This window comes from Hemiscyllium ocellatum, chromosome 7 (assembly GCF_020745735.1).
Source record: "Hemiscyllium ocellatum isolate sHemOce1 chromosome 7, sHemOce1.pat.X.cur, whole genome shotgun sequence".
Taxonomy (NCBI): Eukaryota; Metazoa; Chordata; class Chondrichthyes; order Orectolobiformes; family Hemiscylliidae; genus Hemiscyllium; species Hemiscyllium ocellatum.
In genome coordinates, this window is record NC_083407.1 from 53,604,252 (window position 1) to 53,629,564 (window position 25,313).

The 25,313-nt window shown below is 41.2% G+C and overlaps 1 protein-coding gene across 4 annotated transcripts in view; it reads left to right on the plus strand.

The window, feature by feature from the left end:
- The first annotated feature begins 1,164 nt into the window (after window positions 1-1,164).
- The window catches only part of itgb6 (integrin, beta 6), a 116,707-nt gene continuing 92,558 nt past the window's right edge, over window positions 1,165-25,313 (plus strand). For 2 of the 4 annotated variants that reach the window (XM_060827198.1, XM_060827200.1), the window contains exon 1: window positions 1,172-1,217. The gene's annotated coding sequence lies outside the window, so the exon portion shown is untranslated. Of the gene's footprint in view, window positions 1,218-25,313 lie in introns of all 4 variants that reach the window. The other 2 variants (XM_060827199.1, XM_060827201.1) reach the window with 2 other exon arrangements.

Here is a 25,313-nt window from a genome sequence, read left to right on the forward strand (position 1 = left end):
TGTATTTCTGGGACTGGTACCATTCAGTTTCTGGATAATGATGACCTCCAGGGGAATTCAGGGGAAAATGGGGAATTCAGTGATGGTTATGTCCATAAAGAGATAAGAGACAACAGACAAGAGGATACAATATTCATTATTATTGTTCAAATTATAGAAATTTTGAGAGTTCGTTTAGGTATCATTAAGCTTATTGTTCCGCATCCACCAAGCATACCTTTATCAGTTTTTTATAATCCATTTATGGGATATGGGCATATTGACTAGGCCAGCATTTAATGCCTATCCCTAATTGTTCTTGAGTCATCCTGTGTAACCCAGCCAAGTAGGATAGGATTAGAAGACCTCAAGACATAGAAGCAGAAGTAGGTCAATCAGCCCACTGAATCTGCTCCACCATTCAATGAGATCACGGCTGATCTGCTCATCCTCAACTCCACTTTCTTGCTTTTTCCCCATAAGCCTTGATTCACTTGCCTCGATTAAAAATCTGCATATTTCAGCCTTGAACACACTTAATGACACAGCCTCTACAGTCCTCTGTGATAAAGAATTCCACAGATCACGTAAGAAGTTCCTATTTATTTCTTAAATGGGTGACCCCTTATTCTGAGATTATGCTTATTGATCCTTAAATCTCCCACAATGGGAAACAGCCTTTCTGTATCTAACCTGTCAAATCCAAACATGTTCTTTATTTCAACATGGTACTGCTGAATTTTTGCCAAACCTTAATGCTGCAACTGTATAAGGTGATTTATTTTGTAAAAATAACAAATCTGTAATTCGATCTCTTCAGTTTGGACATTTCCTAAATCGGTACCAAAGTGTGATGGCTCCTATAATGTATCAAGGATTCAGAACCATGACGATTGTTCATGGGTTATCTAAACTGTGGCAGCTTTCTCATACTTTAAACAAATAAATATTTTTCACATGTGATCTTCATTTCCAAGTCTTACAAAATCTGAGTTTTGTTAGCAATATTAGGGGAGGTTGGTATGATTAATTGCAGATCAAAACGAAACAAAATTTGAAATGTAACACCTACATTTTCACAAAGGAGGAGTAAAAGGCTACCTGTTTTGCCAACTTGTGATGTCATAATGGAAACATTTTTTAAGAGCATGCTCAGTTGACCATTTCCACCCACAGAACCCATCATGGTCAGTCAGGTTGTTCTGGCGTGTGGAGGATCCCTATGAAGAACCTGCAAGGTATGTAATGTGTCTTTTTGACTTGGAGACTCTAAAAAGCCTGACGATATCGAAAGTTGTTGTCTAATTTTTCTGTTTGGAAATTCCCTAACAACGGCAATCTAAGTTTTGTTTTAAGTGTATACATGGTAAGTTTGTATCTGATTTGATCACCATGCTTTCTCAAGAGCTAAGGAACATTGTATATATAATAGATCAAGCAAGCTGAGAAGTGGGGAGTGTGTTTACCTAGATGCTGACACACCATGTTATCCTCCCTGAAATGTAATAATGTGGAATGAGAAAAATGTTTCAAGCACTGAACCATCTCTTTCAAAACAGCTTTGCACAATTTACACAGTTACAGATTCCCCCCAACCTGTGTTCTTTCAGTTGAGAGAATGAATAAGGATAATGAACAGAGACAAATGAAAATTCAAAGTAACCTAGTAAAAAAAATATATTTTCTATTATAATTTATATTATTCAAGTCTCATGAGTTGATTTTAGCAGTTCCAACTGAAAAGCAGCCAAAATATTCAAATAAGTATTTGAAATCTGTGTCAGTATTTATCACATATTTTCTGAAGTTGCTTTTGAGCAGATATTTTGAATATGCCCTTATTATAAGCTTATTTGCCAAAGAGTTCATTGACTGATTAAGTAGGCTTTAGATAAGTATGTTCAGTGTAACTGCTACTGAGATTTTCTGGAGCCTTCAAAAGGCATTTGACAAGGTGCCAGCCTAAAGACTTCAGAAAGGTTAATGGCAGGAGGTTATGGCAGGATGACTACACAAATAAAGAAGTGCCAGGGACAGGGGGAATGTGCAAGCAAAGAATTAAAGGAAGTGTCCCATGAATGAAAAGTTATTTTTTCTAGTATTTGGGGTGTTAATGAAGCTGTTGCAGCACTATTTATTGTCCATTGCTGGTTGCTCTGAGAGCATTAAAATTGAACCAAAATGTGTGGTCTGGCTTCACAGAGAGAAGAATGAAGTTTATTCTTCAAAGAGTATTAATTAATCAATGGATTTTTGTTACAGAACAGCAGCACCATTCATGATAATGTTTATTTTTCCAAATGAAATTTTCACATTTTCTGAAATTTAATCATTTTAACAGAATAGAAATGTGTAAGGTTTTGTTATCAAACCTTTATGTGGCACATGAGCCCAATGGTGCTCAGTGGCAATTATCTTGAAAATTCTTTTGCCAATATGATTCTATCCTTTCTTCCTGTCACTGATAAGTAACATACCTCAAACTGGCTGACATCCAACATATGTCAATTTGAATCAATATTGCTAGCTTTAAAACAGATTGAAATTTGTGGATATGATGTTGTGAATATCACAGAAAGTAGTTGTAAGGAGATCAGGTCTAGGAATTAAATATCCAAGTATATTCATCCGATCAAAAAAAAACAGACAGATGGGCAGAAAGGGCAGGGTTGGCTTGTTAGTGAGAAATGAAATTAAATTGATAGCAAGAAATGATATGGAGTTGGAAGGTGGGTATCTATGTGGGTACAATAGTCAGAATGTGGGGCAGAAAATAAATCAGGAAATACAAAAGACATGGAAGAAATACTATTATGAGGAACTTCAATATGCAGGTGGACTCGCAAAATCAGGTTGATAGTGAATCCCAAAAAGGAATTCATGGAATATCGATGAAATGATTTCTTTTGGAGCAGCTTGTGGTATAGCCTCTAGGGAACAGGCATTTCTAAATTTAGTGATGTATAATGAGGCAGACTTCATTCGGGAGCTTAAGGTGAAGGAATCGCTCGGGGGCAGTGACCATAATATAATATAATAGAATTCACTCTGCAATTTGAGAGGGAGAAGTTGACATCGGATGTAATGGTATTACAATTGAGTAAAGTTCTATAAAGCTGCAGCATAACTTGACTATCCTTATACTCAATGCCCATTCCAATGAAGGCAAACACGCCACATGCCTTTTTTACTACATTATCTACCTGCATTGCCACCTTCAGTGACCTGTGGACTTGCATACCCAGATCCCTCTGCATATCAATACCCCTAAGGGCTCTGCCATTCACTGTATAATTTCCACCTGTACTTGAACTTCCAAATGCATCACCTTACATTTGTCCAGATTAAATTCCATCTGCCATTTTTCTGTCCATGCCTCCATCTGATTTAGATCTTGCTGTGTCATCTGACAATCCTCTTCACTATCTGCAACTCCACCAATCTTTGTATTGTCCATAAGCTTACTAATTAGACCAACCATGTTTTCCTCCAAATACTTTATATATAACTCAAACAGCAGATCCCTGCGGAACATCACTAGTCACAACCCTTATCTAGCTTAATATCTTTTAAAACATACATCTCTTTTACATTAACAGCAACTTGGTTTAGAAATTCAAACTCCCTTCCCTTAGATCATTCTCCACCAATTCTCCACTGGGGGCTCTTTGGTAAATAACGACACAAAGTATTCACTTAGGATCTCACCTACCTCGATTGGCTCCTCACATAGATTCCATCCTTTGTTCTTGAGCAGGCCAACCCTTTTCCTGGCAACCCTTTTGCTTTTTATATATGCATAAAAAGCCTTGGGATTCTCCTTAATCATGTTTGCGACTTTTCATGACACCTTTTCGCCCTTCTAATTCCTTGTTCTAGTTCTTTCCTACTTTCCTTATATACTTCAAGGGTTTCCCATTCTCTTAGACATCATATATGCTTCCTTTTTCTTTTTGACCAAGGTCATACCATCCCTTGTCATCCAAGGTTCACGTAACTTGCCATACCTATCCATCATTCTCACAGGAAGGTGCCTGAACGCTTATCAAATGACATTTGAAATGCTACCACGTGTCCAATATGGATTTACCTGCAAACAATTGCCTCCAATCAACATTCTGCCTAATATTGTTGCAATTTACCTTCCCCCAATTTAACACCTTCACCCAAGGATTGCTATTATCCCTATCCATGAGTATCTCAAAACTCACAATATTATGGTCATTACTCTCGTAATGCTCCCCCATGAAAACTTCCTTCACCTGGCAGGGCTTATTTCCCAAAATTAGGTCCCGTATAATCCCTACCCTGGTTTGACTGTTCACATACTGTGCCAAGAAACCTTCCTGAATGGTCCTTGCAAATTCTGCCTCATCCAAGCCCCTAGCATGAGGTGATTTCCAGTCAATATAGGGTAAGTTGAAATCACCTCACAATCCTGCTGTTTTTACATCTTTCCAAACTCTGTCTACATACTTTCTCCTCTATCTCCCGCTGGCTGTTGGGAGGCCTATAGTATACCCCAAGCATTGTGATTTCACCTTTCCTACTCCTAAGTTCTATCTATATTTCTTCGCTGCATGGGTCCTCTGATGTATCCTCCTCAGCACAGCTGTGAGACACTCCTTTACCAGTAATGCAACATTTCCATCTCTTTTACATCCCCTTCTATCATACCTGAAACATCTGAATCCTGGGACATACAGCTGCCAGTCATGTCCTTCTTTCAGCCAAGTCTCCATAATTCCAATAAAGTCATAATTCCAAGTACTAACCAAAGCTCTAAGTTCATCCCACCTTGCCTATTTTACTTCTTGCATTGAAACACATGCATTTCAGACCACCTCAACTGCTCTTTTCAGCAGCGTTTCCCTGTCTGTTATTGTTTTTAGTCATGTTTACCATGGCTTCTACCTCCTCCCTCAACTCCTGCATCTACTGTTCTACACCTCTGGTTCCCAACCCCAACCACACTAGTCTAAATCCTCCCCAACCACTCTACCAACTACCGCTTACCCCCAAGGACATCAGTCCTAATCCTGCTCTGGTGTAGCCCATCCAGTTTGTACAGGTACCAATTCCCTATGAATCTGAAACTATCCCCCTCACAGCAACTTTTCAGCCACATATACATCCTGTATATCCTGTTGTTTCTACTCTGACTAGCTCATGGCAATGGTAGTAACCCTGAGATAACTACTTTGGCAGTCTAACATTTCAACTTTCTTCTGTGTTCTCTATATTCTGATTTTTGGACCTTATCCTTTTTTTGTAAACCTGTGTCAGTACCAATGTGCACCACGACCACTGGCTGTTCGCCCTCTCCCTCCAGAATGTCCTGCAACCACTCCAAGACACCCAGGACCCTAGCACCAAGGAGGCAGCACACCATCTGGATTCTCATTTGTTGCCATAGAAGCGCCACCTCTACCCCATATGATTGAGCTTATGTTTTATATGAGTAAAGTAAGTATAAGAGAGGTAAAAATAAACAGTACACTGCTGGAAAATGAGGCTAGAGAAGTAGATAAGGGGGACAAAGAAATGACAAAGGAACTGAATTGATACTTTGCATTAATCTTCATGGTGGAAGACACTAGCAGCATACCAGTACTTCAAGAGACTCAGGGGACAGAGGGGAGTGCAGTGACCATCACTAAGGAGAAGATGCTGTGGAAGCTGAGTGGTCTGAAAGTGGACAAATCACCCAGGCCAGATGGATAACACCCCAGATTACTGAAGGAAATAGTTGAGGAGATTGTGAAGGCATTGGTGAGTGATCTTTCATGAAACACTGGTGTTAGGAAGGATTCCAGAAGATGAAAAGTGGCTAATGTCATAACCTTGTTTAAGAAAGAAGGGAGGCAGAAGACAGGAAATTCCAGGCCATTTAGCCTGACTTCAATTGTTGGTGAGCTTTTAGAATCCATTATTAAGGATGAGATTGAGGAGTCCTTGGAAGTAAGTCGTAAAATGGAGCTGAGTCAGCATGGCTTTGTCAAGTAGAATTGACGCCTGACAATCTTTTAGAATTCTTTGAGGAGGTAATAAGCAAATTAGATATAGAAAATCAGTGGACATGATCTATTTGGACTTCCAGAAGGCCTTGACAAGATGCTGCACACGAGACTGCTGAATAAGATAACAACTCATGGTGTTGGGGCAAGGTACTTGGTAGGGTAGAGAATTGGCTGACTGGGAGAGAGTAGGGATAAAGGGATCTTTCTCAGGATAGCAGTCAGTGACTAGTGGAGTTTGGCAGGGGTCAGTGTTAGGACCACAACTATTCACAGTGTATAATAACGATCTGGACAAAGGAACTGAGGGCCTTGTTGCTGTTGTTTGTGGATGACACAAAGATTGGTGGAAGGCTAGGTAGTTTGAGGAAGGGGGAAGGCTGCAAAAGGAGCTGGACAGGCTAAGGGAGTGAGCAAGGAAGTGGCAGATGGAATACAATGTGGGAAATTGTGAGATAACATACTTTGGTAGGAAGAAAAAGATGCATAGACTACTTTCTAAATGGGGAAAGGTTTCAGAAATCTGAAGCACCAAGGGACTTAGAACTCCTAGTCTGGATTCTTTCAAGGCTAACAGGTTCAGTTGGAAGTTCGGAAGGAACAATGCAATGTTAGCATTTATTTTGAAAAGTCTAAAATACAAGAACAGAGATGTACTGCTGAGGCCATATAAGGCTCTAGTCAGACTGCATTTGGAATATTGTGAGCAATTTTGGGCCCCATACGTAAAGTAGGCTGTGCTGACCTTGGAGGGGATCCACAGGAGGTATACATCCTGGAGATGAAGGTTTTGTCATATGAGGAGCTGTGGAGGACACTGGTCTGTACTCGATGGAGTTTAGAAGGTTGAGAATAAGAATACATGAGAGGCCTGAACAGAGTGGATGTGGAGAATATGATTCCATCAGTAAGAGGGACAGGAACCAAGGACACAGCCTCAGATCCTTGAGAACTGTGAATGAGGAGGAATTGAGGTGTTGAATAAGTTTCAGAGAGCTGTGGAGACCAAGTTATTGAGTGTATTTAAGACAGTGATTGATAGATTCTTGATTAATGAGGGGATTAAGGGTTAAGGGGGAGGCCAAGAGAATGGGTTGAGAAACATATCACCCATGATCGAATGGTGGTGAAGAATCGATGGGCTAATTCTGCCTCTATATCTTATGGTCTTATAAAGTTATCCTAAATTATGTTTGTGGTTTTATTTCATTCAGTACATTTGTGACATTTACATAATTGTTTTTGATTGTATTGTCAAGTGCCAACTTGCCTCAGTTCTTTGTTAAAAATCACACAACACCAGGTTATAGTCCAACAGCTTTAATTGGAAGATCCTTCATCAGGTCGTTGTGGAGTACACAGTTGTTCACCTACAGGTTCACTTACTTTCGAGGGACTGAACCTACTATCATGCTGGTACTTAACGTGTAGTTGGAAAGAAAAACTAGATTGTTGGAAGTGCTATTGTTCAGATGAGACAACAACAACTTGTACGTATGTTAGCTACATCTTCAACTTGATATTATAGCAGCTGGCTTAAAACTTGGTTGAAGAGGCTGAGACAACCAATTTCAGAATGCCTTGGCAGCTGAGATCATGGCTCACTGGAATGATTAATGTGAGAGATGTTCAAGAGGCCAGAATGAAAGGAATGCAAATAATTTGGATGGTTGTGGGGCCAGGTTAGATTACAGAGATAGATAGGAGCAAAGCCTTGGAGGGGATTCTCACAAGAGTAAGAGTTTTAAAATAAAAGTGTTCCTCTACCTGGAGCCAATGTTTGTCAGCTAGAATAAGGGTGATTCATAAGTGAGATTTGGTGCAAATAAGGTAGAGGAGTTTTTGATTGTCAGAGGGGATTTTGAATGGTCAAGTTGAGAGAAAGCAGAGACATGAATGAAGGTTTCAGCAGTACATGAGTCGAGGCAGGTAGAGAGTCAGGAGTTCAATTGGAGGTGGAAATAGACCATGTCTGTTAACTGGAGCTGCCTCTCGATTTGAAGGTGACATCTTTTCCAGGGTTGCAGGTTCCTGCAATAGGCGTCCACATGAGTTAATAGACTAATTCTTGACCTGCAGTTTGGGTAAACGGGACATTCTTTGTTGCCACTGTGCCTCATCATTAATGCCTTTGGACTCAAAGCATGATGCAGTTTATGGATAGATTGTCACCAATTTGAAAAAATGGTGGCAAGTTTGTTCCAATTATTAATGTCAAGGTTGCCATGCCTGAAGAAAAACTTCAGAGATGCTCTGTTGTGTTTCCTTCATCTTCCCCAGCTTGTGTTTTTTTCAGAAATCAGGATCACAGCAGGGGTGATGCTTTATAACCATCAGATACAGTGATCAGTCTTGCAAGGATTTCACCTGAATGCTTGTAGATTTAACTTGGAGAAGTGGAAAATTGAACAAGCTTTTGTTGAATGGTCCTCCAATAAATGCAGTGAATGTGATGAAAGCCAGTGCTTGTAGTATTTCTCTTATTCTGTAATGTGTTGCTGATATACAGACCAGGTCTCACTGCAGTACAGGCATGTGATGATGACAGCTACTTCACATTCTAGGACTTTTGGTGACTTACAAACATCCTTGCTGTCAAAAGCTCATCAGCATAATTTTTGCAAGTTTTGAGCTGGCACAGCTGCTTGACTTTGGACCTCCTTGGCTTTTGAGAGCGGGGAGTGCTTAACTTATAATAAACAATAACTTACACCATAAAGAGAGATCCAGGCGAATTAGTGCATGAGTTAATAACGATTATTGCAGGTATAGCAAGTTATTATGAAGGCTAGTGGAATGCTTTATTAAAAGATGGATTTACATGAAATTAAAGATGTAATGATTCAGTTATACAGGACATGGGTGAGAGCACATCTTGAGTATTGTGTGCAGTTTTGTTTTTTTTTATTTAGGGAAGTTATAAATGTATTGGAATTAGTGGGAAGCGATTTACTACATTGACACCTGGAATAAGTTGCTTGTCTTGAGGGAATTGGACAGGGCTTGTTTTCACTGGACTTCAGAAGAACAAAGGGTGGTTTGACTGACTAAAATTAAGGGTTGCCCTTTAGGGCAGAGATGTGGGGACATGTTTTGTCATCGAGGTTGTGTGACTTCAGAGTTGTCTGCCTCAGAAGATGGCAGAGGTGATTAACTTTTTAAAGAGGATAAATTCTTGTTAGCAAAGGATGGTAATATGAAATTTGAAACACAAGCCAATAATCTTCTTGAATGGTGGAGCAGGCTTCTAGAGCGGAATAGTCTACTTCGCTCCTAACTTGTACTTATAAGTTCAGTTATTCCTGTTACAATGAGAAATAGGGAGCTGGAGCCAATGGTCCAGCAAGATTCAATGATAATTGACACTGCAGTATGATTTGTTCTGCCTGTTTCAGATGTTACATAGAATTATAGAGTCACACAGCACAGAAACAGATCCTTTACTCCAACTTGTCCGCGCTGACCCAACATAGCAAGGAAACAGACCTTTCGGTCCAACCCGTCCATGCCGACCAGATAACCCAACCCAATCTAGTCCCACCTGCCAGTACCCGGCCCATATCCCTCCAAACCCTTCCTATTCATATACTCATCTAAATGCCTCTTAAATGTTGCAATTGTACCATCCTCCACCACATCCTCTGACAGCTCATTCCATACATGTACCACCCTCTGCGTGAAAATATTGCTGCTTAGGTCCCTTTTATATCAAAGTTTGTGAGAAGATTTGTAGCTCGGGTGCTCGTTGTTGTGGTTCTGTTCGCCGAGCTGGGAATTTGTGTTGCAGACGTTTCGTCCCCTGTCTAGGTGACATCCTCAGTGCTTGGGAGCCTCCTGTGAAGCGCTTCTGTGATGTTTCCTCCTGCATTAATAGTGATTTGTATCTGCCGCTTCCGGTTGTCAGTTCCAGCTGTCCGCTGCAGTGGCCGGTATATTGGCACCCTGAACAAAGCAGACTACATCCAAAAAGCGCAACAACTACTTGCAGATACCAACACCTACCAAAAGAGGGAGTTTGATCCCCACCCCACAGCTCACCAATAGGATAAACGACACACTGAGGAACTTACAAAAAAACAGACAGATAACCAGGTTTGACCTACAGAGAATGAAACCTGAAAGCAACAACACCCCCAGATTCTATGGACTACTGAAAGTGCCAAACCAGATATCCCACTCAGACCCATAGTATCACTACCAGGGACACCATCACACAAACTGGCTAAAGAACTACAGCAGAAACTGAAACACCTGATCAGCGGATCCAGACACTCTGTACAATCACCACAGGAATTCTTGGACATCATCAGAAATATACACATAGACAAGGAAGAAACCATGGTCTGGTTCGATGTAACAGCACTGTTCACCTCTATCGACAAAACCCTGGCCAGAGAAACAATAGCCAACCTGCTGGACATACAGAACAGACAACAGGACGTTGAACCTATCAACAAAGACGGCATACTCAAACTACTGGACCTGTGCCTCACAACACACTTCACATTCAACAACCAAATATATGAACAAATCAACGGCACATCCATGGGCTCTCCCATCTCTGGACTCATAGCAGAAGCGGTAATGCAAAGGTTAGAACAAACAGTCTTACCGCAAATTCAACCTAAACTCTGGTCAGATATGTAGATGATACCTTTGTAATCATTAAAAACACAGAACACACACCGGATCATCAATGCCACACTCACAGGAATCCGATTCACTAAAGAGGAAGAAAAGGACAATCAACTCCCATTCCTAGACGTGATGGTACAGAAAACACCGAACGGAGAATTCACTACAAATGTATACAGGAAAGCCACACACACAGACCAAGTCCTAAACTACGAAAGCAACCACTCCAACACACACAAAAGTAGTTGCATCAAGACACTATTCAAAAGGGCCACAACACACTGCAGTACACCAGAACTGCAAAAAGATGAAGAAGAACACCTATACAAGGTATTTGCCAAAAACGGATACCCGCACAATTTTATCAACAGATGCCTAAGAGAAAGACAACGGAATGAGGACACGCCGCAACCCAAAGGACTAGCCACACTACCATACATCAAGAGCATTTCTGAACTGACAGCCAGACTACTGCGACCACTAGGACTCGTAACAGCACACAAACCAACAGCCACTCTCAGACAACAACTCACCAGGACGAAGGACCTGATACCCAGCATGAGTAAACCAATGTTGTGTACAAGATCCCAGGCAAGGACTGCACAAAACATGACATAGGACAAACAGGAAGACAGCTAACGATCCGCATCCATGAACACCAACTAGCCACGAAACGACATGACCAGCTATCCCTAGTAGCCACACACTCAGATGACAAGCAACATGAATTCGACTGGGACAACACTGCTATTATAGACAAGCCAAGCAGAGAACAGCCAGGGAATTCCTAGAGGCATGGCATTCGTCCACAGATTCAATCAATAAGCACATCGACCTGGACCCAATATACTGACCACTGCAGCGGACAGCTGGAACTGACGACCGGAAGCAGCAGATACAAATCACTACAAATGCCAGAGGAAAGATCACAGAAGCGCTTCACAGGAGGCTCCCAAGCACTGAGGATGTCACCAAGACAGGGGATGAAACATCTGCAACACAAATTCCTAGCTCCCTTTTATATCTTTCCCCTTTCACACTAAATCTATGTCCTCTAGGTCTGGACTCCCCCACCCCAGGGAAAAGACTTTGTCTATTTATCTTATCCATGTCCTCATAATTCTGTAAACCTCTACAAGATCACCCCTCAACCTCCGACGCTCCAGGGAAAACAGCCCCAACATCCCAATCTGATCTAGTCCCATTTTCCACCATTTGGCCCATATGCCTGTATGCCTTTCCTATTCATATGTCCATCCAGATGCCTGTTAAATGTTGTAATTGTACCCACCTACACCACTTCCTTTGGCAGCTCTTTCCGTACACTCACCACCCTTTGCATGAAAAGGTTACCCTTCAGATCCTTGTAAAATCTATCCCCACTTAAACATATGCCCTCTATTTTTGGAATCCCTTAGACCAGGAAAAAAGACCTTGACTTTTCACCCCATCCATGACCCATGTCATTTTATAAACCTCTTTACGATCACCCCTCAATCTCAATGCTGCAGGGAATAAAACTCTTGCCTATTTAGCCCCTCCCTATAACACAGCAACATCCTTGTAAATCTTTTTGCACCCTCTCAAGTTTAACATCATCCTTCCTGTAGAAGGGTGACCAGAATTGTACACAGTATTCTAAAAGTGGCCTCACCAATGTTCTGTACAGCCACGATATGACATCCCAACTCCTATACTCATTGTTCTGACACATGAAGCGAAGAGTGCCAAAAGTATTCTTCACCATCCTGTCTACCTGCGATTCCACTTTCAAAGAACTATGCATCTGTACCTCTCGGCTTCTGTTCGGCAACAGTCCCCATGTCCCTACCATTAACTGCATAAGTCCTGCCCTGCTTTGCCTTACCAAATTACAACACCTCACATTTATATATATTAAAGTCCACCTGCCACTCCTCGGTTCATTAGCCCACCTGATCAAGGTCCTATTTTACTCTGAGGTAATCTTCTTCACTGTCCACCACACCTCCAATTTTGATGTTGTCTGCAAACTTACTAACCATGCCTCCTATATTCACATCCAAATCATTTATATAAATGACAAAAAGAGTAGACCCAGCACCAATCCTTGTGGCACACTGCTGGTCACAGGCCTCCAGTTCAAAAAGCAACCCTCTGTCTCCTACCTTCAAACCAATTTTGTATCCAATTAGCTCGCTCCCCCTGGATCCCATGTCATCTAACCTTGTTAACCAGTCTACCATGTGGAACCCTGTTGAATGCTTTGCTGAAGTCAATATAGGCAATATCTACTGCTCTGCCTTCATCGATCTTCCTGTCACTTCTTCAAAAAGCTCAATCAAGTTAGTGAGACATGATTTATCACGCACAAAGCCATGTTCACTATCCCTAACAATAACAGAAATTACTAGAAATGTTTAGCAGGTCTGGCAGCATCTGTGGAAGGAAATCAGAGTTAATGTTTTGGGTTGAGTAACCTTCCTTAGGACTCGATCCAAAACATTAACCCCGATTTCTCGCCACAGATCCTGCCAGACCTGCTGAGCCTTCGCAGCGATTTCTGCTTTTGTTTCTGATTTACAGCATCTGCAGTTCTTTCAGTTTTTATTCACTATCCCTAATGACTCCTTGCCTTTCCAAATACATATGAATTCTGTCCTTAGAATCCCCTCTAACAACTTACCCACCACTGACGTAAGACTCGCCAGTCTATAGTTCACTGGCTTTCCCTTACAGGCTTTTCTAAACAACGGCACCACATTAGCCAACTTTCAGCCTTCTAGCACCTCACCTGTGGATGTTGATGATGCAAATATGTCAGCAGGTGGCCCAGTAATCTCTTCCATAGCTTCCTACAAAGTTCTGGAAAGTATTTGATCAGGTTCCGGACATTTATTTACCATTATGTGTCTTAAGACATCCAGTACCTCCTCTTTTGAAATATGAACTCTTTTCAAGACATCACTATTTATTTCCCCAAGCTCCTTGGCTTCCATGTCCTTCTCCACAGTAAATACTGACGCAAAATATTTGTTTAGTATCTTATCATATTCCACCCATGGATGGTCAGGTTGATCTTTAAGGGGCCCTATATTTTCATCAGTTACTCTTTTGTCCTGAACGTATTTGTAGTGGATTCTCCTTAACTCTATTTGCCAAAGTTATCTCATGTTCTCTTTTTGCCCTCCTGATTTCTCCCTTGTCCGTACTGCCTTTCCATACTCCTCTAAGGATTCACTCAAAATCAGCCTTCTAATACCTGACACATGCCTCCTGCTTTTTCGTGAGCAGAGCCTCCATTTCTCTAGTCATCCAGTCTTCCCCCACACCTACCAGCCTTGCCCTTTACACTAACAGTAACATACTATTTCCGAACTCTCGTTATCTCATTCTTAAAGTCCTCCCACTTCCCAACCATCCCTTTACCTATGAATAGCCTCTCCCATCAACTTTTGAAAGTTCCTCACTCCAATTTAGAGTTTTTTTTAAAGCAATTCAAACCTTCTCCATAACTATTTTAAATCTCGGCTCACTTGTCTAAAGTGCTCCCCCACTTGCCCTGCCTTATTTCTCAACAGGTCACGTATTCCTCCTTCTGTAGTAGGTGCATCTGCATGTTAAATGAGAAAGTTTTCTTTACCTACTTCCTCCCCATCCAAGCCTTTAACACTATACAGTCCCAGTCTGTATTTGAAAAGTTAAAATCCCCTACCATTACCACCCAAATATTCTTAAAGTTATCTGGGATCTCCCTTCATATTTGCTTCTCAATTTTCCACTGACTATTGGGGGGTCTATATACAATCCCAACAAGGTGACCAGCCCTTCCTTATTTCTCAGTTCCACCCATATAACTTCACTGGATATAACTCCCAGGAATATCGTCCCTAAGTATAGCTGTAATGTTATCCCTAACCAAAAACACCACTCCCCCTCCTTTCTTTTGACCCCCTTTCTGCCCTTCCTATAGCAATTATATCCTGGAACATTAAGCTGACAATCCTGACCTGCTATCCTGTAATAGCAATTGTATCCTAGTCCCATGTATCCAACCATGCCCTGAGTTCATCTGCCTTATCTGGCAGGCTTCTTGCATTGAAATAAATGCAGTTTAATCTGTCAGGTCTACCTCTCTCAGCTTCCTTGCCCACCCCACACATTCCTGATGAAGAGCTTATGCCCAAAACATCAACTCTTCTACTCCTCAGACACTGCCTGACCCTGCTGTACTTTTCCAGTGCCACACTTTTGACTGACTCTCCAGGATCTGCAGTCCTCACTTCCTCCTTATCTCATTCTCTGTCAAGCTTTTGTCTTTCTTGACTATTTGACTTGCTTCCCTTATCTACTGTACCAGCTTCAACCTTTTCTCTTTTCTCACGACCACTTTAGTTTCCATACCACCACCACCAGCACCACCCCTCCCCCACCCACCAACTTACCAGTTTAAAGCCTCACAACGAGCACTCACGAATCTGCCTGCAAGCTTCCAATTCAGGTGGAACCCATCCCTCTCATACAGGTCATTTCTACCCTGAAGAGATCCTAATGGTCCAAAAATGCAAATCCTTGCCCCCATACCAGATCTTCAGCCATGCATTCATCTGCTGCATCCTCCTATTCCTCCTCTCACTAGAACGTGGCACTGGTAATAGTCCAGATATTACCGCCCTCGAGGACCTACAAGAGAGAAAAGATGATGGATGCACTAAAGATCTCCTTTCAGGATAGCATAATTACTAATATTCTTGTCAAAGAACATTCAGGAAACAATGACCAGAATACGTTAGAATCGTCAATGAACTTTGTATTTGACATAATTTAATCCAGATCTAAACAATCTGAAATCTAAATAAAAAAAAAATTCTCTGCAGAACTTCATCCCTTTCCCTACATGTGCCGTTGGTACCAATATGCACAACAACCTCCTGCAAGTCACTCTTCCCTTTCACAATATTCTGCACCCGCTCCAAGACATCCTTTACCCTGGCACCAGGGAGGCAACACACCATCCTGATGTCTCACTGACGGCTGCAGAAACAATTGTCTGTGCCTCAGACTAGACCGTCCCCTAATACTATCGATCACTTGGAACCTGACATTCCCTTCATTACAGTACAGCCAATCACAATACCAGAAATCCAGCTGTCAGTGCACTCTGCTGAGAAGCCATCTTCCTCACCACAGTATCCAAATCGAATCATCAATCCATGCTAAAACGTTAGGCCCTACATCATGAGCTCTTGTTTGATGGACACCTTATCAAGTGCCAGATTGAATTACATCATCAAAACCCTCTCCTCATTCCTCCTTCACAGAGAAAAAATGTGAAGTTCCCATTGGTTTTCTAACCAATAGGAGTCGTATATATCACTGGAACAGCATCAAACCCTTCACTCTTTAGATATCTATGCTTATCACAGACAGCCGCTTAGTGAATAGAGTTAACCATCTGCTAAATTATAGCAGTCAGTTTAAGAGGTCTCACTGACTATTTTTGGGCGATTTAATATTTTTTCAGTTTATTCACCCCCTGCGCATGAAAAATCTCAGCCAATTTCAAGAAAACTGAGAATCTTACATAAAGTGTATCCTAGTCAGGAAGTTCAAACTATAATTTCAGGTGAAATAATGTATGATATTTATGTGCTTTGAAAATGTGGGTCTTGTAATGGGAAGAGAAAATACTCAAAGTAGACAATTGTTTTCTCCCTCACGCCTGACTGGAAAAGTTTTAGTCATATATTGTGGAGTTTACAGTTGCAGGCTTTTTTTTTAAAACAATACAGCACAAAACAGGCCCTTCAGCCCTCGAAGTTGTGCTGACCTGTGAACTATTCTCAGCTCGTCCCCCTACACTATCCATCAGCATCCATGTGCTTATCCAAGGATTGTTTAAATCTCCCTAATGTAGCTGAGTTAACTACATTGGTAGGCAGAGCATTCCATGTCCTTACCATTCTCTGAGTAAAGAACCCACCCCTGGCATCAGTCTTAAATCTATCATCCCTCAGTTTGCAGTTATGCCCCCTTGTACAAGCTGAGATCGTCATCCTAGGAAAAAGACTTTCACTGTCTACCATATATAATCCTGATTTGGAGATGCCGGTGTTGGACTGGGATGTACAAAGTTAAAAATCACACAACACCAGGTTATAGTCCAACAGGTTTAATTGGAAGCACACTAGCTTTCGGAGCGACGCTCCTTCATCAGGTGGTAATGATGAAGGAGCGACACTCCGAAAGCTAGTGTGCTTCCAATTAAACCTGTTGGACTATAACCTGGTGTTGTGTGATTTTTAACTATCTAATCCTCTAATCATTTTGTATGTCTCTATCAAGTCCCCTCTTAGCCTTCTTTTTTCCAACGAGAACAGACCCAAGTCTCTCAGCCTTTCCTCATAAAACCTTCCTTCCAGACTAGGCAACATCCTGGTAAATCTCCTCTGCACCTTTTCCAATGCTTCCACATCCTTCCTGAAATATGGCAACCAGAACTGTACACAATATTCCAAGTGTGGCTGCACTAGTTTTTTGTATAATTACAGCATGATATTGTGGCTCCGGAACTCAATCCTTCTACCAATGAAACCTAACACACCATATGCCTTCTTAGCAGCACCATCAACCTGGGTGGCAATTTCCAAGGATCTATGTACATGAACTCCAAGATCCCTCTGCACATCCATAGTACAAGAATCTTTCCATTGACCCGGTATTCTGCCTTCCTGTTATTCTTCACAAAGTGCATCACCTCACATTTAGTTGCATTGAACTCCATTTGCCACCGTTCAGCCCAATTCTGCAGTTTATCCAAGTCCCCCCTGCAACCTGTAACATTCTTCCAAACTGGCCACTGAGTTTAGTGTCATCTGCAAATTTACTAACCCATCCACCTATGCCTGCATCCAAGTCGTTTATAAAAATGACAAACAGCAGTGGTCCCAAAACAGATCCTTGTGGCACACCACTAGTGTCTGGACTCCAGGCTGAGTATTTTCCATCAACCACCACTCATTGCCTTCTTTCAGAAAGCCAGTTTCTAATCCAAGCTGCTAAATCACCGTCAATCCCATGTCACTGCATTTTCTCCAACAGCCTACCGTGTAGAACCTTATCAAAGGCTTTACTGAAGTCCATGTACACCACATCACCTGTCCTACCCTCATGTAGATGCTTGATCACCTTCTCAATGAGGTTTGTGCCCTTGACGAAACCATGTTGATTATCTGAAATCAAATTGTTGCTTGCTGGATGATTATAAATCTTATCTCTTATAATCCTTTCCAAAACCTTTCCTACATTAGAAGTAAGGCTTACTGGTCTATAATTACCAGTTGTCTCCACTGCCCTTCTTGAACAAGGGCACAACATTTGCAATCCTCCAGTCCTCTGGTCCTAAACCTGTAGACAACGATGACTCAAATATCAAAGTCAAATGCTCTGCTATCTCCTCCCTAGCTTCCTCAGATAAATCTCATCCAGCTCAGGGGACTTGTCTACTTTCACTCCTTCTAGAATTGATAACACCTGTTCATAATTAACCTCAATCCTTTCTAGTCTAATATCTCGTACCTCATTCTACTCCTCGACAATATTCTCCATTTGCTGAGTGAAAACCGATGAGAAATGTTCGTTTAATACCTCTCCGATCTCCACAGGGTCCACACTCAACTTCCCACTTCTGTGTTTGACTGGCCCTATTCCTACCCTAGTCATTCTTTTATTCCTCACATACCTATAGAAAGCTTTACTGTTCTCCTTTATTGTATTTGCTAAAAACTGCTCGTGTCCTCTCTTTGCTCTCCTTAACTCTTTCTTTAAATCCTTCCTAGCTGATCTGTAACTCTCTATCACCTCAGCTGAACCATCTTGCCTCATCAACACATACTTCTTCTGCTTAACAAGAGATGCAATTTCTGTAGTAAACCACAGTTTCATTACCTTATCACTTCCTCCCTGCCTGACAGGGACATACCTATCAAAGACACGCAATATCTGTTCCTTAAACCAGCTTCACATTCCATTGTCTGCATCCCCTGCATTTTGCTACCCCATTCTATGCATCCTAAGTCTTGCCTAATTGCATTATAATTGCCCTTGCTTCATCAATAATTCTTGACCTTTGCCATGTATCTATCCCTTTCCATCGCTAAACTAAACGTAACTGAATTATGGTCACTCTCTCCAAAGTGGTCACCTACAACTATATCAAACACCTGGCCTGGTTCATTACCAAGCACCACATCCAGGTGTGGCCTCCCCTCTTGTCAGCCCTTCGACATACTGTGTTAGGAAACCCTCCTGTACACATTGGACAAAAACTGATCCATCTGACATACTAGAGTTATAGCATTTCCAGTCAATGTTGGGGAAGTTAAAATCCCCCATAATGACCATCCTGCTCCTTTCATTCCTACCCAGAATAATTTTGCCAATCCTTTCTTCCACCTCCCTGGAACTCTGTGGAGGCCAATTTTAAAAAAACTCCAAGCAGTGTGACCTCTCTTCTCCTGCTTCTAACCTTAGCCCACACTACCTCAGTAGACGAGTCCTCATCAAAAGTCCTTTCAGCCACCGTTTATACTATCCTTGACTAACAAGGCCACACCTTCCCCTCTTTTACCTCCTTGCCTGTTCATAATGAAAGATCTAAACCATGGAACCTGCAACATCCATTCCTCACCCTGCTCTATCCATGTCTCCGAAATGGCCACAACATCGAAGTCCAAGGTACCTACCCATGCACCTACCTTATTTTGGATACTTCTGGCATTGAAGTAGACACACTTCAAACCAGCTTGCTGTCTGCCAGCACATTCCTGTGACTGTGAAATCCTGTCCCTGTCCTCCCTACTGTCATCCTCCTGTGCACTGCAACTACACCTCAGGTTCCCATCCCCCTGCTAAGCTAGTTTAAATCCACCCGAATAGCAATAGCAAATTTCCCACCCAGGATATCAGAACCCCGTGGTTCAAGTGAAGATCGTCCTGTTTCCACCTTCCCCAGAATGACCCCCAATTACCCAAGTACCTGAAACTCTCCCTCCTGCACCATCCTTGCTTCCACATGTTCAGCTGATATCTCTCCCTATTCCTTGCCTGGTTATCACGTGGCAAGGGGAACACGCTAGAGATAATAACTCTGTTTGTTCTAGCTCTCAGCTTCCACCCAAGCTCCCTGAAATCCCCCCCTACATCCCTATCCCTCTTTCTACCTATGTCGACCAAAGTTTTGTTAATCCCGTATTTATTTTCCGAAGTGCATTGTCAGTCATTCATGTTAGGTAAGACTAGATGATTAATAAAAGATGTCAAGACTTCTGTCAACTTAGAGAATCACAGAATTCTTACTGCACAGAAAGAGACCATTCAGCCTATTATGTTATTACTGGCTCTCCAATAATCACTGCCATTTTTGTTCATAATCACTCAATGCCCCCTTGAATGTCTCAACTTAATCTGCCTCCACCACACTTCCATGCAATGTATTCCTGACCTGAACAACTCATTGCTTGTAAACATTTTTTTCACACTTGCTACATTTGGAAATCACTTTAAATCTGTGCCCTTTGGTTCTTGATCATTTCACTATCAGAAAAAGCTTCTTTATGTCTATTCTATAAAAACTGCTCATTACTTTGAAAGTGTGTATTAGATCTCCTCTTTGCCTTCTTCCCTCCAAGTTTTAGCTGAAGCTAAAACATTCACAGAGACATTAACTCAACAGGAGGCCATTTGGCCCATTGTGTCAATGTCAACTCTCTGTGGAATAGTCCAGTCACTTATTGGCTCTGCCTTTAAAAGCGTATCCAGTTTCCTGTTGAAATAATTGATTGTCTCTGGTTTCACCATTATTGTATGCAGTGAGTTCCAGCTCATTAAAAATTCTTTCTCACATTTCCCTTGTATCTCTCGCCCAAACTTTAGCTGATGCTAAAAGAAAAAGGCTTTAATGAAAATGTTTCTTGTTTTATCTCCCTTATCCAAACTGTCATATTCTTGTGCACCTCAATCATATCTCCCTGAAACTTCCTTGTCAGTTTTGTATGATTTCTTTGCACTGACCTTGGCAAATGCTTTAACTGCATCATTGGAACGATATCCTCTACTGTTACAGATAAACTTTTCTCTTTTGACATAACTTATTTTTTTGCCTGGAATTGCAAACTTTGATCAAATAGCTGAACTTCCATGATGTGTATCACAATAAGTTGGAGAAGACATTATTTGATGATGACTATTCTGTAATATAAGATCAGGATAGACTGATCTTGCAACAGTAGTGGACTCACCAATGTTAAGGGCATTTAAATGGGCATTGGACATAGATACGGATAATAATGGAATGGTGTAGGTTAGATGGACATCAGATTATTTTCACAGGGCGGTGCAACATCGAGGGCCAAAGGGCCGGTACTGCACTGTTCTATGTTCTATGTTCTATGTTCTATCGGTGTCAATCTGATTTGATGTTGTGTACCTCATCTGATACTGCTGAAAATGTGTTGCTGGAAAAGCACAACAGGTCAGGCAGCATCCAAGGAGCAGGAGAATCGACGTTTCGGGCCTGAGCCCTTCTTCAGGAATGAGGAGAGTGTGCCAAGCAGGCTAAGATAAAAGGTAGGGTGGAGGAACTTGGAGGAGGGGCATTGGAAGTGCGATAGGTGGAAGGAGGTTAAGGTGAGGGTGATAGGCTGGAGTGGAGGTGGGGGTGGAGAGGTCAGGAAGAATATTGCAGGTTAGGAAGGTGGTGCTGAGTTCGAGGGTTGGGACTGAGACAAGGTCGGGGGAGGGGAAATGAGGAAACTGGAGAAATCTGAGTTCATCCCTTGTGGTTGGAGGGTTCCTAGGCGGAAGATGAGGCGCTCTTCCTCCAGCCGTCGTGTTGCTATGGTCTGGTAATGGAGGAGTCCAAGGACCTGCATGTCCTTGGTGGAGTGGGAGGGGGAGTTGAAGTGTTGAGCCACGGGGTGGTTGGGTTGGTTGGTCCAGGTGTCCCAGAGGTGTTCTCTGAAACGTTCCGCAAATAGGCGGCCTGTCTCCCCAATATAGAGGAGGCCACATCGGGTGCAGCGGATGCAGTAAATGATGTGTGTGGAGGTGCAGGTGAATTTGTGGCGGATATGGAAGGATCCCCTGGGGCCTTGGAGGGAAGTAAGGGGGGAAGTGTTGGCGCAAGTTTTGCATTTCTTGCGGTAGTCTTGTGGCACACTCTCCTCATTCCTGAAGAAGGGCTCATGCCCGAAACGTCGATTCTCCTGCTCCTTGGATGCTGCCTGACCTGCTGCGCTTTTCCAGCAACACATTTTCAGCTCTGATGTCCGGCATCTGCAGTCCTCACTTTCTCCTACCACATTTGATATCCTGGCATTTAGCACTGGTCAAATTCAAAAAGAGTTATAAAGAGTGAAATAACTCAAGATAAACTTTATTGGTCCTTATATTTAGATAGAATTTATTGCTACTGCAATGATTCTCTGCATTTACACTCTTCATAAAGTGTGGCATCAAGGATTGTATACAATACTCCAGCTGAGGTCTAATTAGTGTCCAAATATACGTTCAGCATAATCTCCCTATTCGTGTTCTCTATGCCATTTCAGTGAAACCTAGAATAGTGTATGTTTTATTAGTAGCTCTCTCTATAGCCCCACATTCCTGATGAAGGGCTTATACCCGAAATGTCGACTCTCTGTTCCTCAGATGCTGCCTGACCTACTGTGCTTTTCCAGCGCCACACTTTTCAACTTTCTACCTGTGTTGCCAATTTTAATGACATATGCAAGTATACTAAGTGTCTCTACTCCTACACACCTGGCTAGTATTATGACTTGGTTTTATGGCTGTCCCGTTTGAACGATGTTTTCCAGGCTTGTGGAGAAATCCAAACATATGAAATAAGAGCAGGAGTAAACCGTTGCGCCTCTGGAGCCCATTCCACAATTCAATAAGATCATGCTGACCTGCTTGTATTTCAACTTACTCATTCCCATCTACTGCTGACAGTCTTTGATTCCATTGCAGACAAGAATATACCTTCCTCTGTCCTAAAAATATTTCATAGCCCCCACCTTCGAGACTTTCTGAAGCAGAGAACTCTGAAGTCACACAACCCTCTCAGAGAAAAATATTTTTCCTTCACCTGGTCCAAGAAGGCTAACCCTTAATTTTAATACTGTGCCCCTTAATTCTTAACTTAGCCACAAGAAGTAACATCTTTCCACATCCACCTTGTCAAGACCATTGAGAATCTTATCCACTTCAGTTAAATTACCCCTCTCTCTTCTAATCTCCAATGGAAAAAAAACAGCATGTCCAACCTATCCTCATAAGAGAACCCATTCATTCCAGGTATGAATCTAGTAAACCTCCTTCAAACCATCTCAATTTAGATCCTTCATGAAATAAGGATAACAAAACTGCACATGATATTTATGATGGGGACTTACTGACATCCTGTATAACTAAAGTAAAATAACATTACTTTGATCTTCAATTCTTATCATAATAAAGTTGTGCTGTACTTGCATATCTAACTTTGAATTTAGCTACCATGCCTTTGTTCCCCTCATGATTGATATAAAACAAAGAACTACAGATGCTGGAAATCTGAAACAAACAGAGAATGTTGGAGAAACCGAGTAGGTCTCTTAGCATCTGTATATAGAGAGAAACAGAGTTGTGAAATTCTGAAGATGGTTACTGGACTCAAAACATAAACCCTGTTTCTCTCTCCACAGATGCTGCCAGACCTGTTGAGTTTCTCCAACATTTTCTGTGCTTCAGATTTCTAGCATCTGCAGTCCTTTGTTGTATATCAATCATCATCCTTTTCTGTTTTCAAAAACAAAATTTATTGACCATTTTTTTTTCCTGAAGTCAATCCTTGCAAAGGGAAATCTCAATTGTTTTTCCTTTACCTAAAATATGCATTTGTGTTTGTGTATGTTTTTTTATGGTAGTTATGATGATAACCATTGCTTTTTAAAAATTTATTCAATGGATGTGGGTGTTGCTAGCTAGGCCGACATTTGTTAGCCATCCCTAGTTACCTTTGAGAAGGTGATGGTGAGCTGCTGTCTTGAACTACTGCAGTTCATTTGGCATATATTCATATTACAACTCTATTAGTCAATTTATTGAATAGGTTATTTTATTTTTAAAAATCAATAATTTAGTGTTTATTAAAGAAACCTGTTTGATGAATATTTTTATTTTAATTCTAATATAGCTTATGATTGGTCAGATTAGGAACTGAGTATAACAAATTAAAGTTATGTTGTGATGTGTAGAGTAGTAGGAATAGAGGAAGACAGCGCACTTCTCCCGTCTAGGTCAGAACACCATTAGTCTCTGATATCAATCACATTTTTAAAAATTTTGACTATAATCTTAAGTATGGTTTATAATATTCACTCTTTTTGCTTTGCCTCTTGAATTACACACTCTCATTGTAAATATGTAAACTCACGAACAGAAATTAACTGTACAGGCCTGACAGTGTATCATTAGGGTTTAGCTCTCTCTCCTATTGATACATCACATGCCTCCCCCTTTCTCTTTCCCTTTCTATCTGTCAAGAGAAGTCAACCTTCAAGGAATGCTCACAATCTCCCTTTCCCATAGAAATATATAACAATATTCCAAATGTGTTAACATATTTTCATCTCACAATTGTCATAAATGTATGAATCATAATAATTTGTATTGTGCATGAACTGTATGAAAATAAACAAATAGCCATATGTCTACAGCACATATCTTGTAACCACTGCCTCATAGTTTTGGAGAACTGCAAGAATGGGGCAAAAGATGCTTCTAACACTGTGACTTCATTTGATTAGCTTTACTTCTCAAATGAAGTAATTCTATCCTGGCTATTTTCACAAATTCTTAATTAATGTCTTTTATATATTTTACCTTATAGAGAAGAGTCACAAAACATGATTAGAAATTATTCACTTGAGAAACCTTCTATTTTACTTTCTTATTCAACATATCTATATTTGTCACAGAAAAAGACAGCAGGGTATTAGAACTTCAAGCTCAACTTTGATAGTTTTGTGTTACAATCAACCATCAGCCAGCCTGCAAAACATTTCTGATAATAAACATGTCACCCAGACCCACTAATTGTTATCTAGTTCCACCAAGATACCTTTATCCATTGTCCATGATTTGCTTTCACTAGTGTTAATTTCACCACCATGAGTACTTCCCAAACAGTGTCACTTCTTGAATTCCAGCTTATAGATTTCTACTCTAAGTTGTCTCTTGATTAGATTTCAGAACCTCAGAGAGGAAGCTCATATCACCACCTCACCCTAGTCAACTTTACTCAACAAACATTTGATCTTTTTCTCTGCTTTTGTTCTTTGGCTTTTCTGCTTTTCTATGCTCAAGTGGTTGCTTATTTTCTTTCCTTCACTATCAACATTATCTGCTCCTGTGTCAAGACAACCTCAGCTTCAGTCTGCCAGGCAATAAACCATTCAGCATCAGGCAGGGAATTCTGTTTCTCCATCCTGTTAAGTATTATGGGATGTTTCTAATTTACATCGTATGAACTGCAGAACAGAAGAGCAGGAAGTTAGATTGCATTGTGAAAAAGTCATGTGCAAAAGGAAAACTCTGGTCAGACTGTAAGGAATGAATAAAAGTTGAGCACTCAAGTCCAACCGAAAATGTACAGGTAAC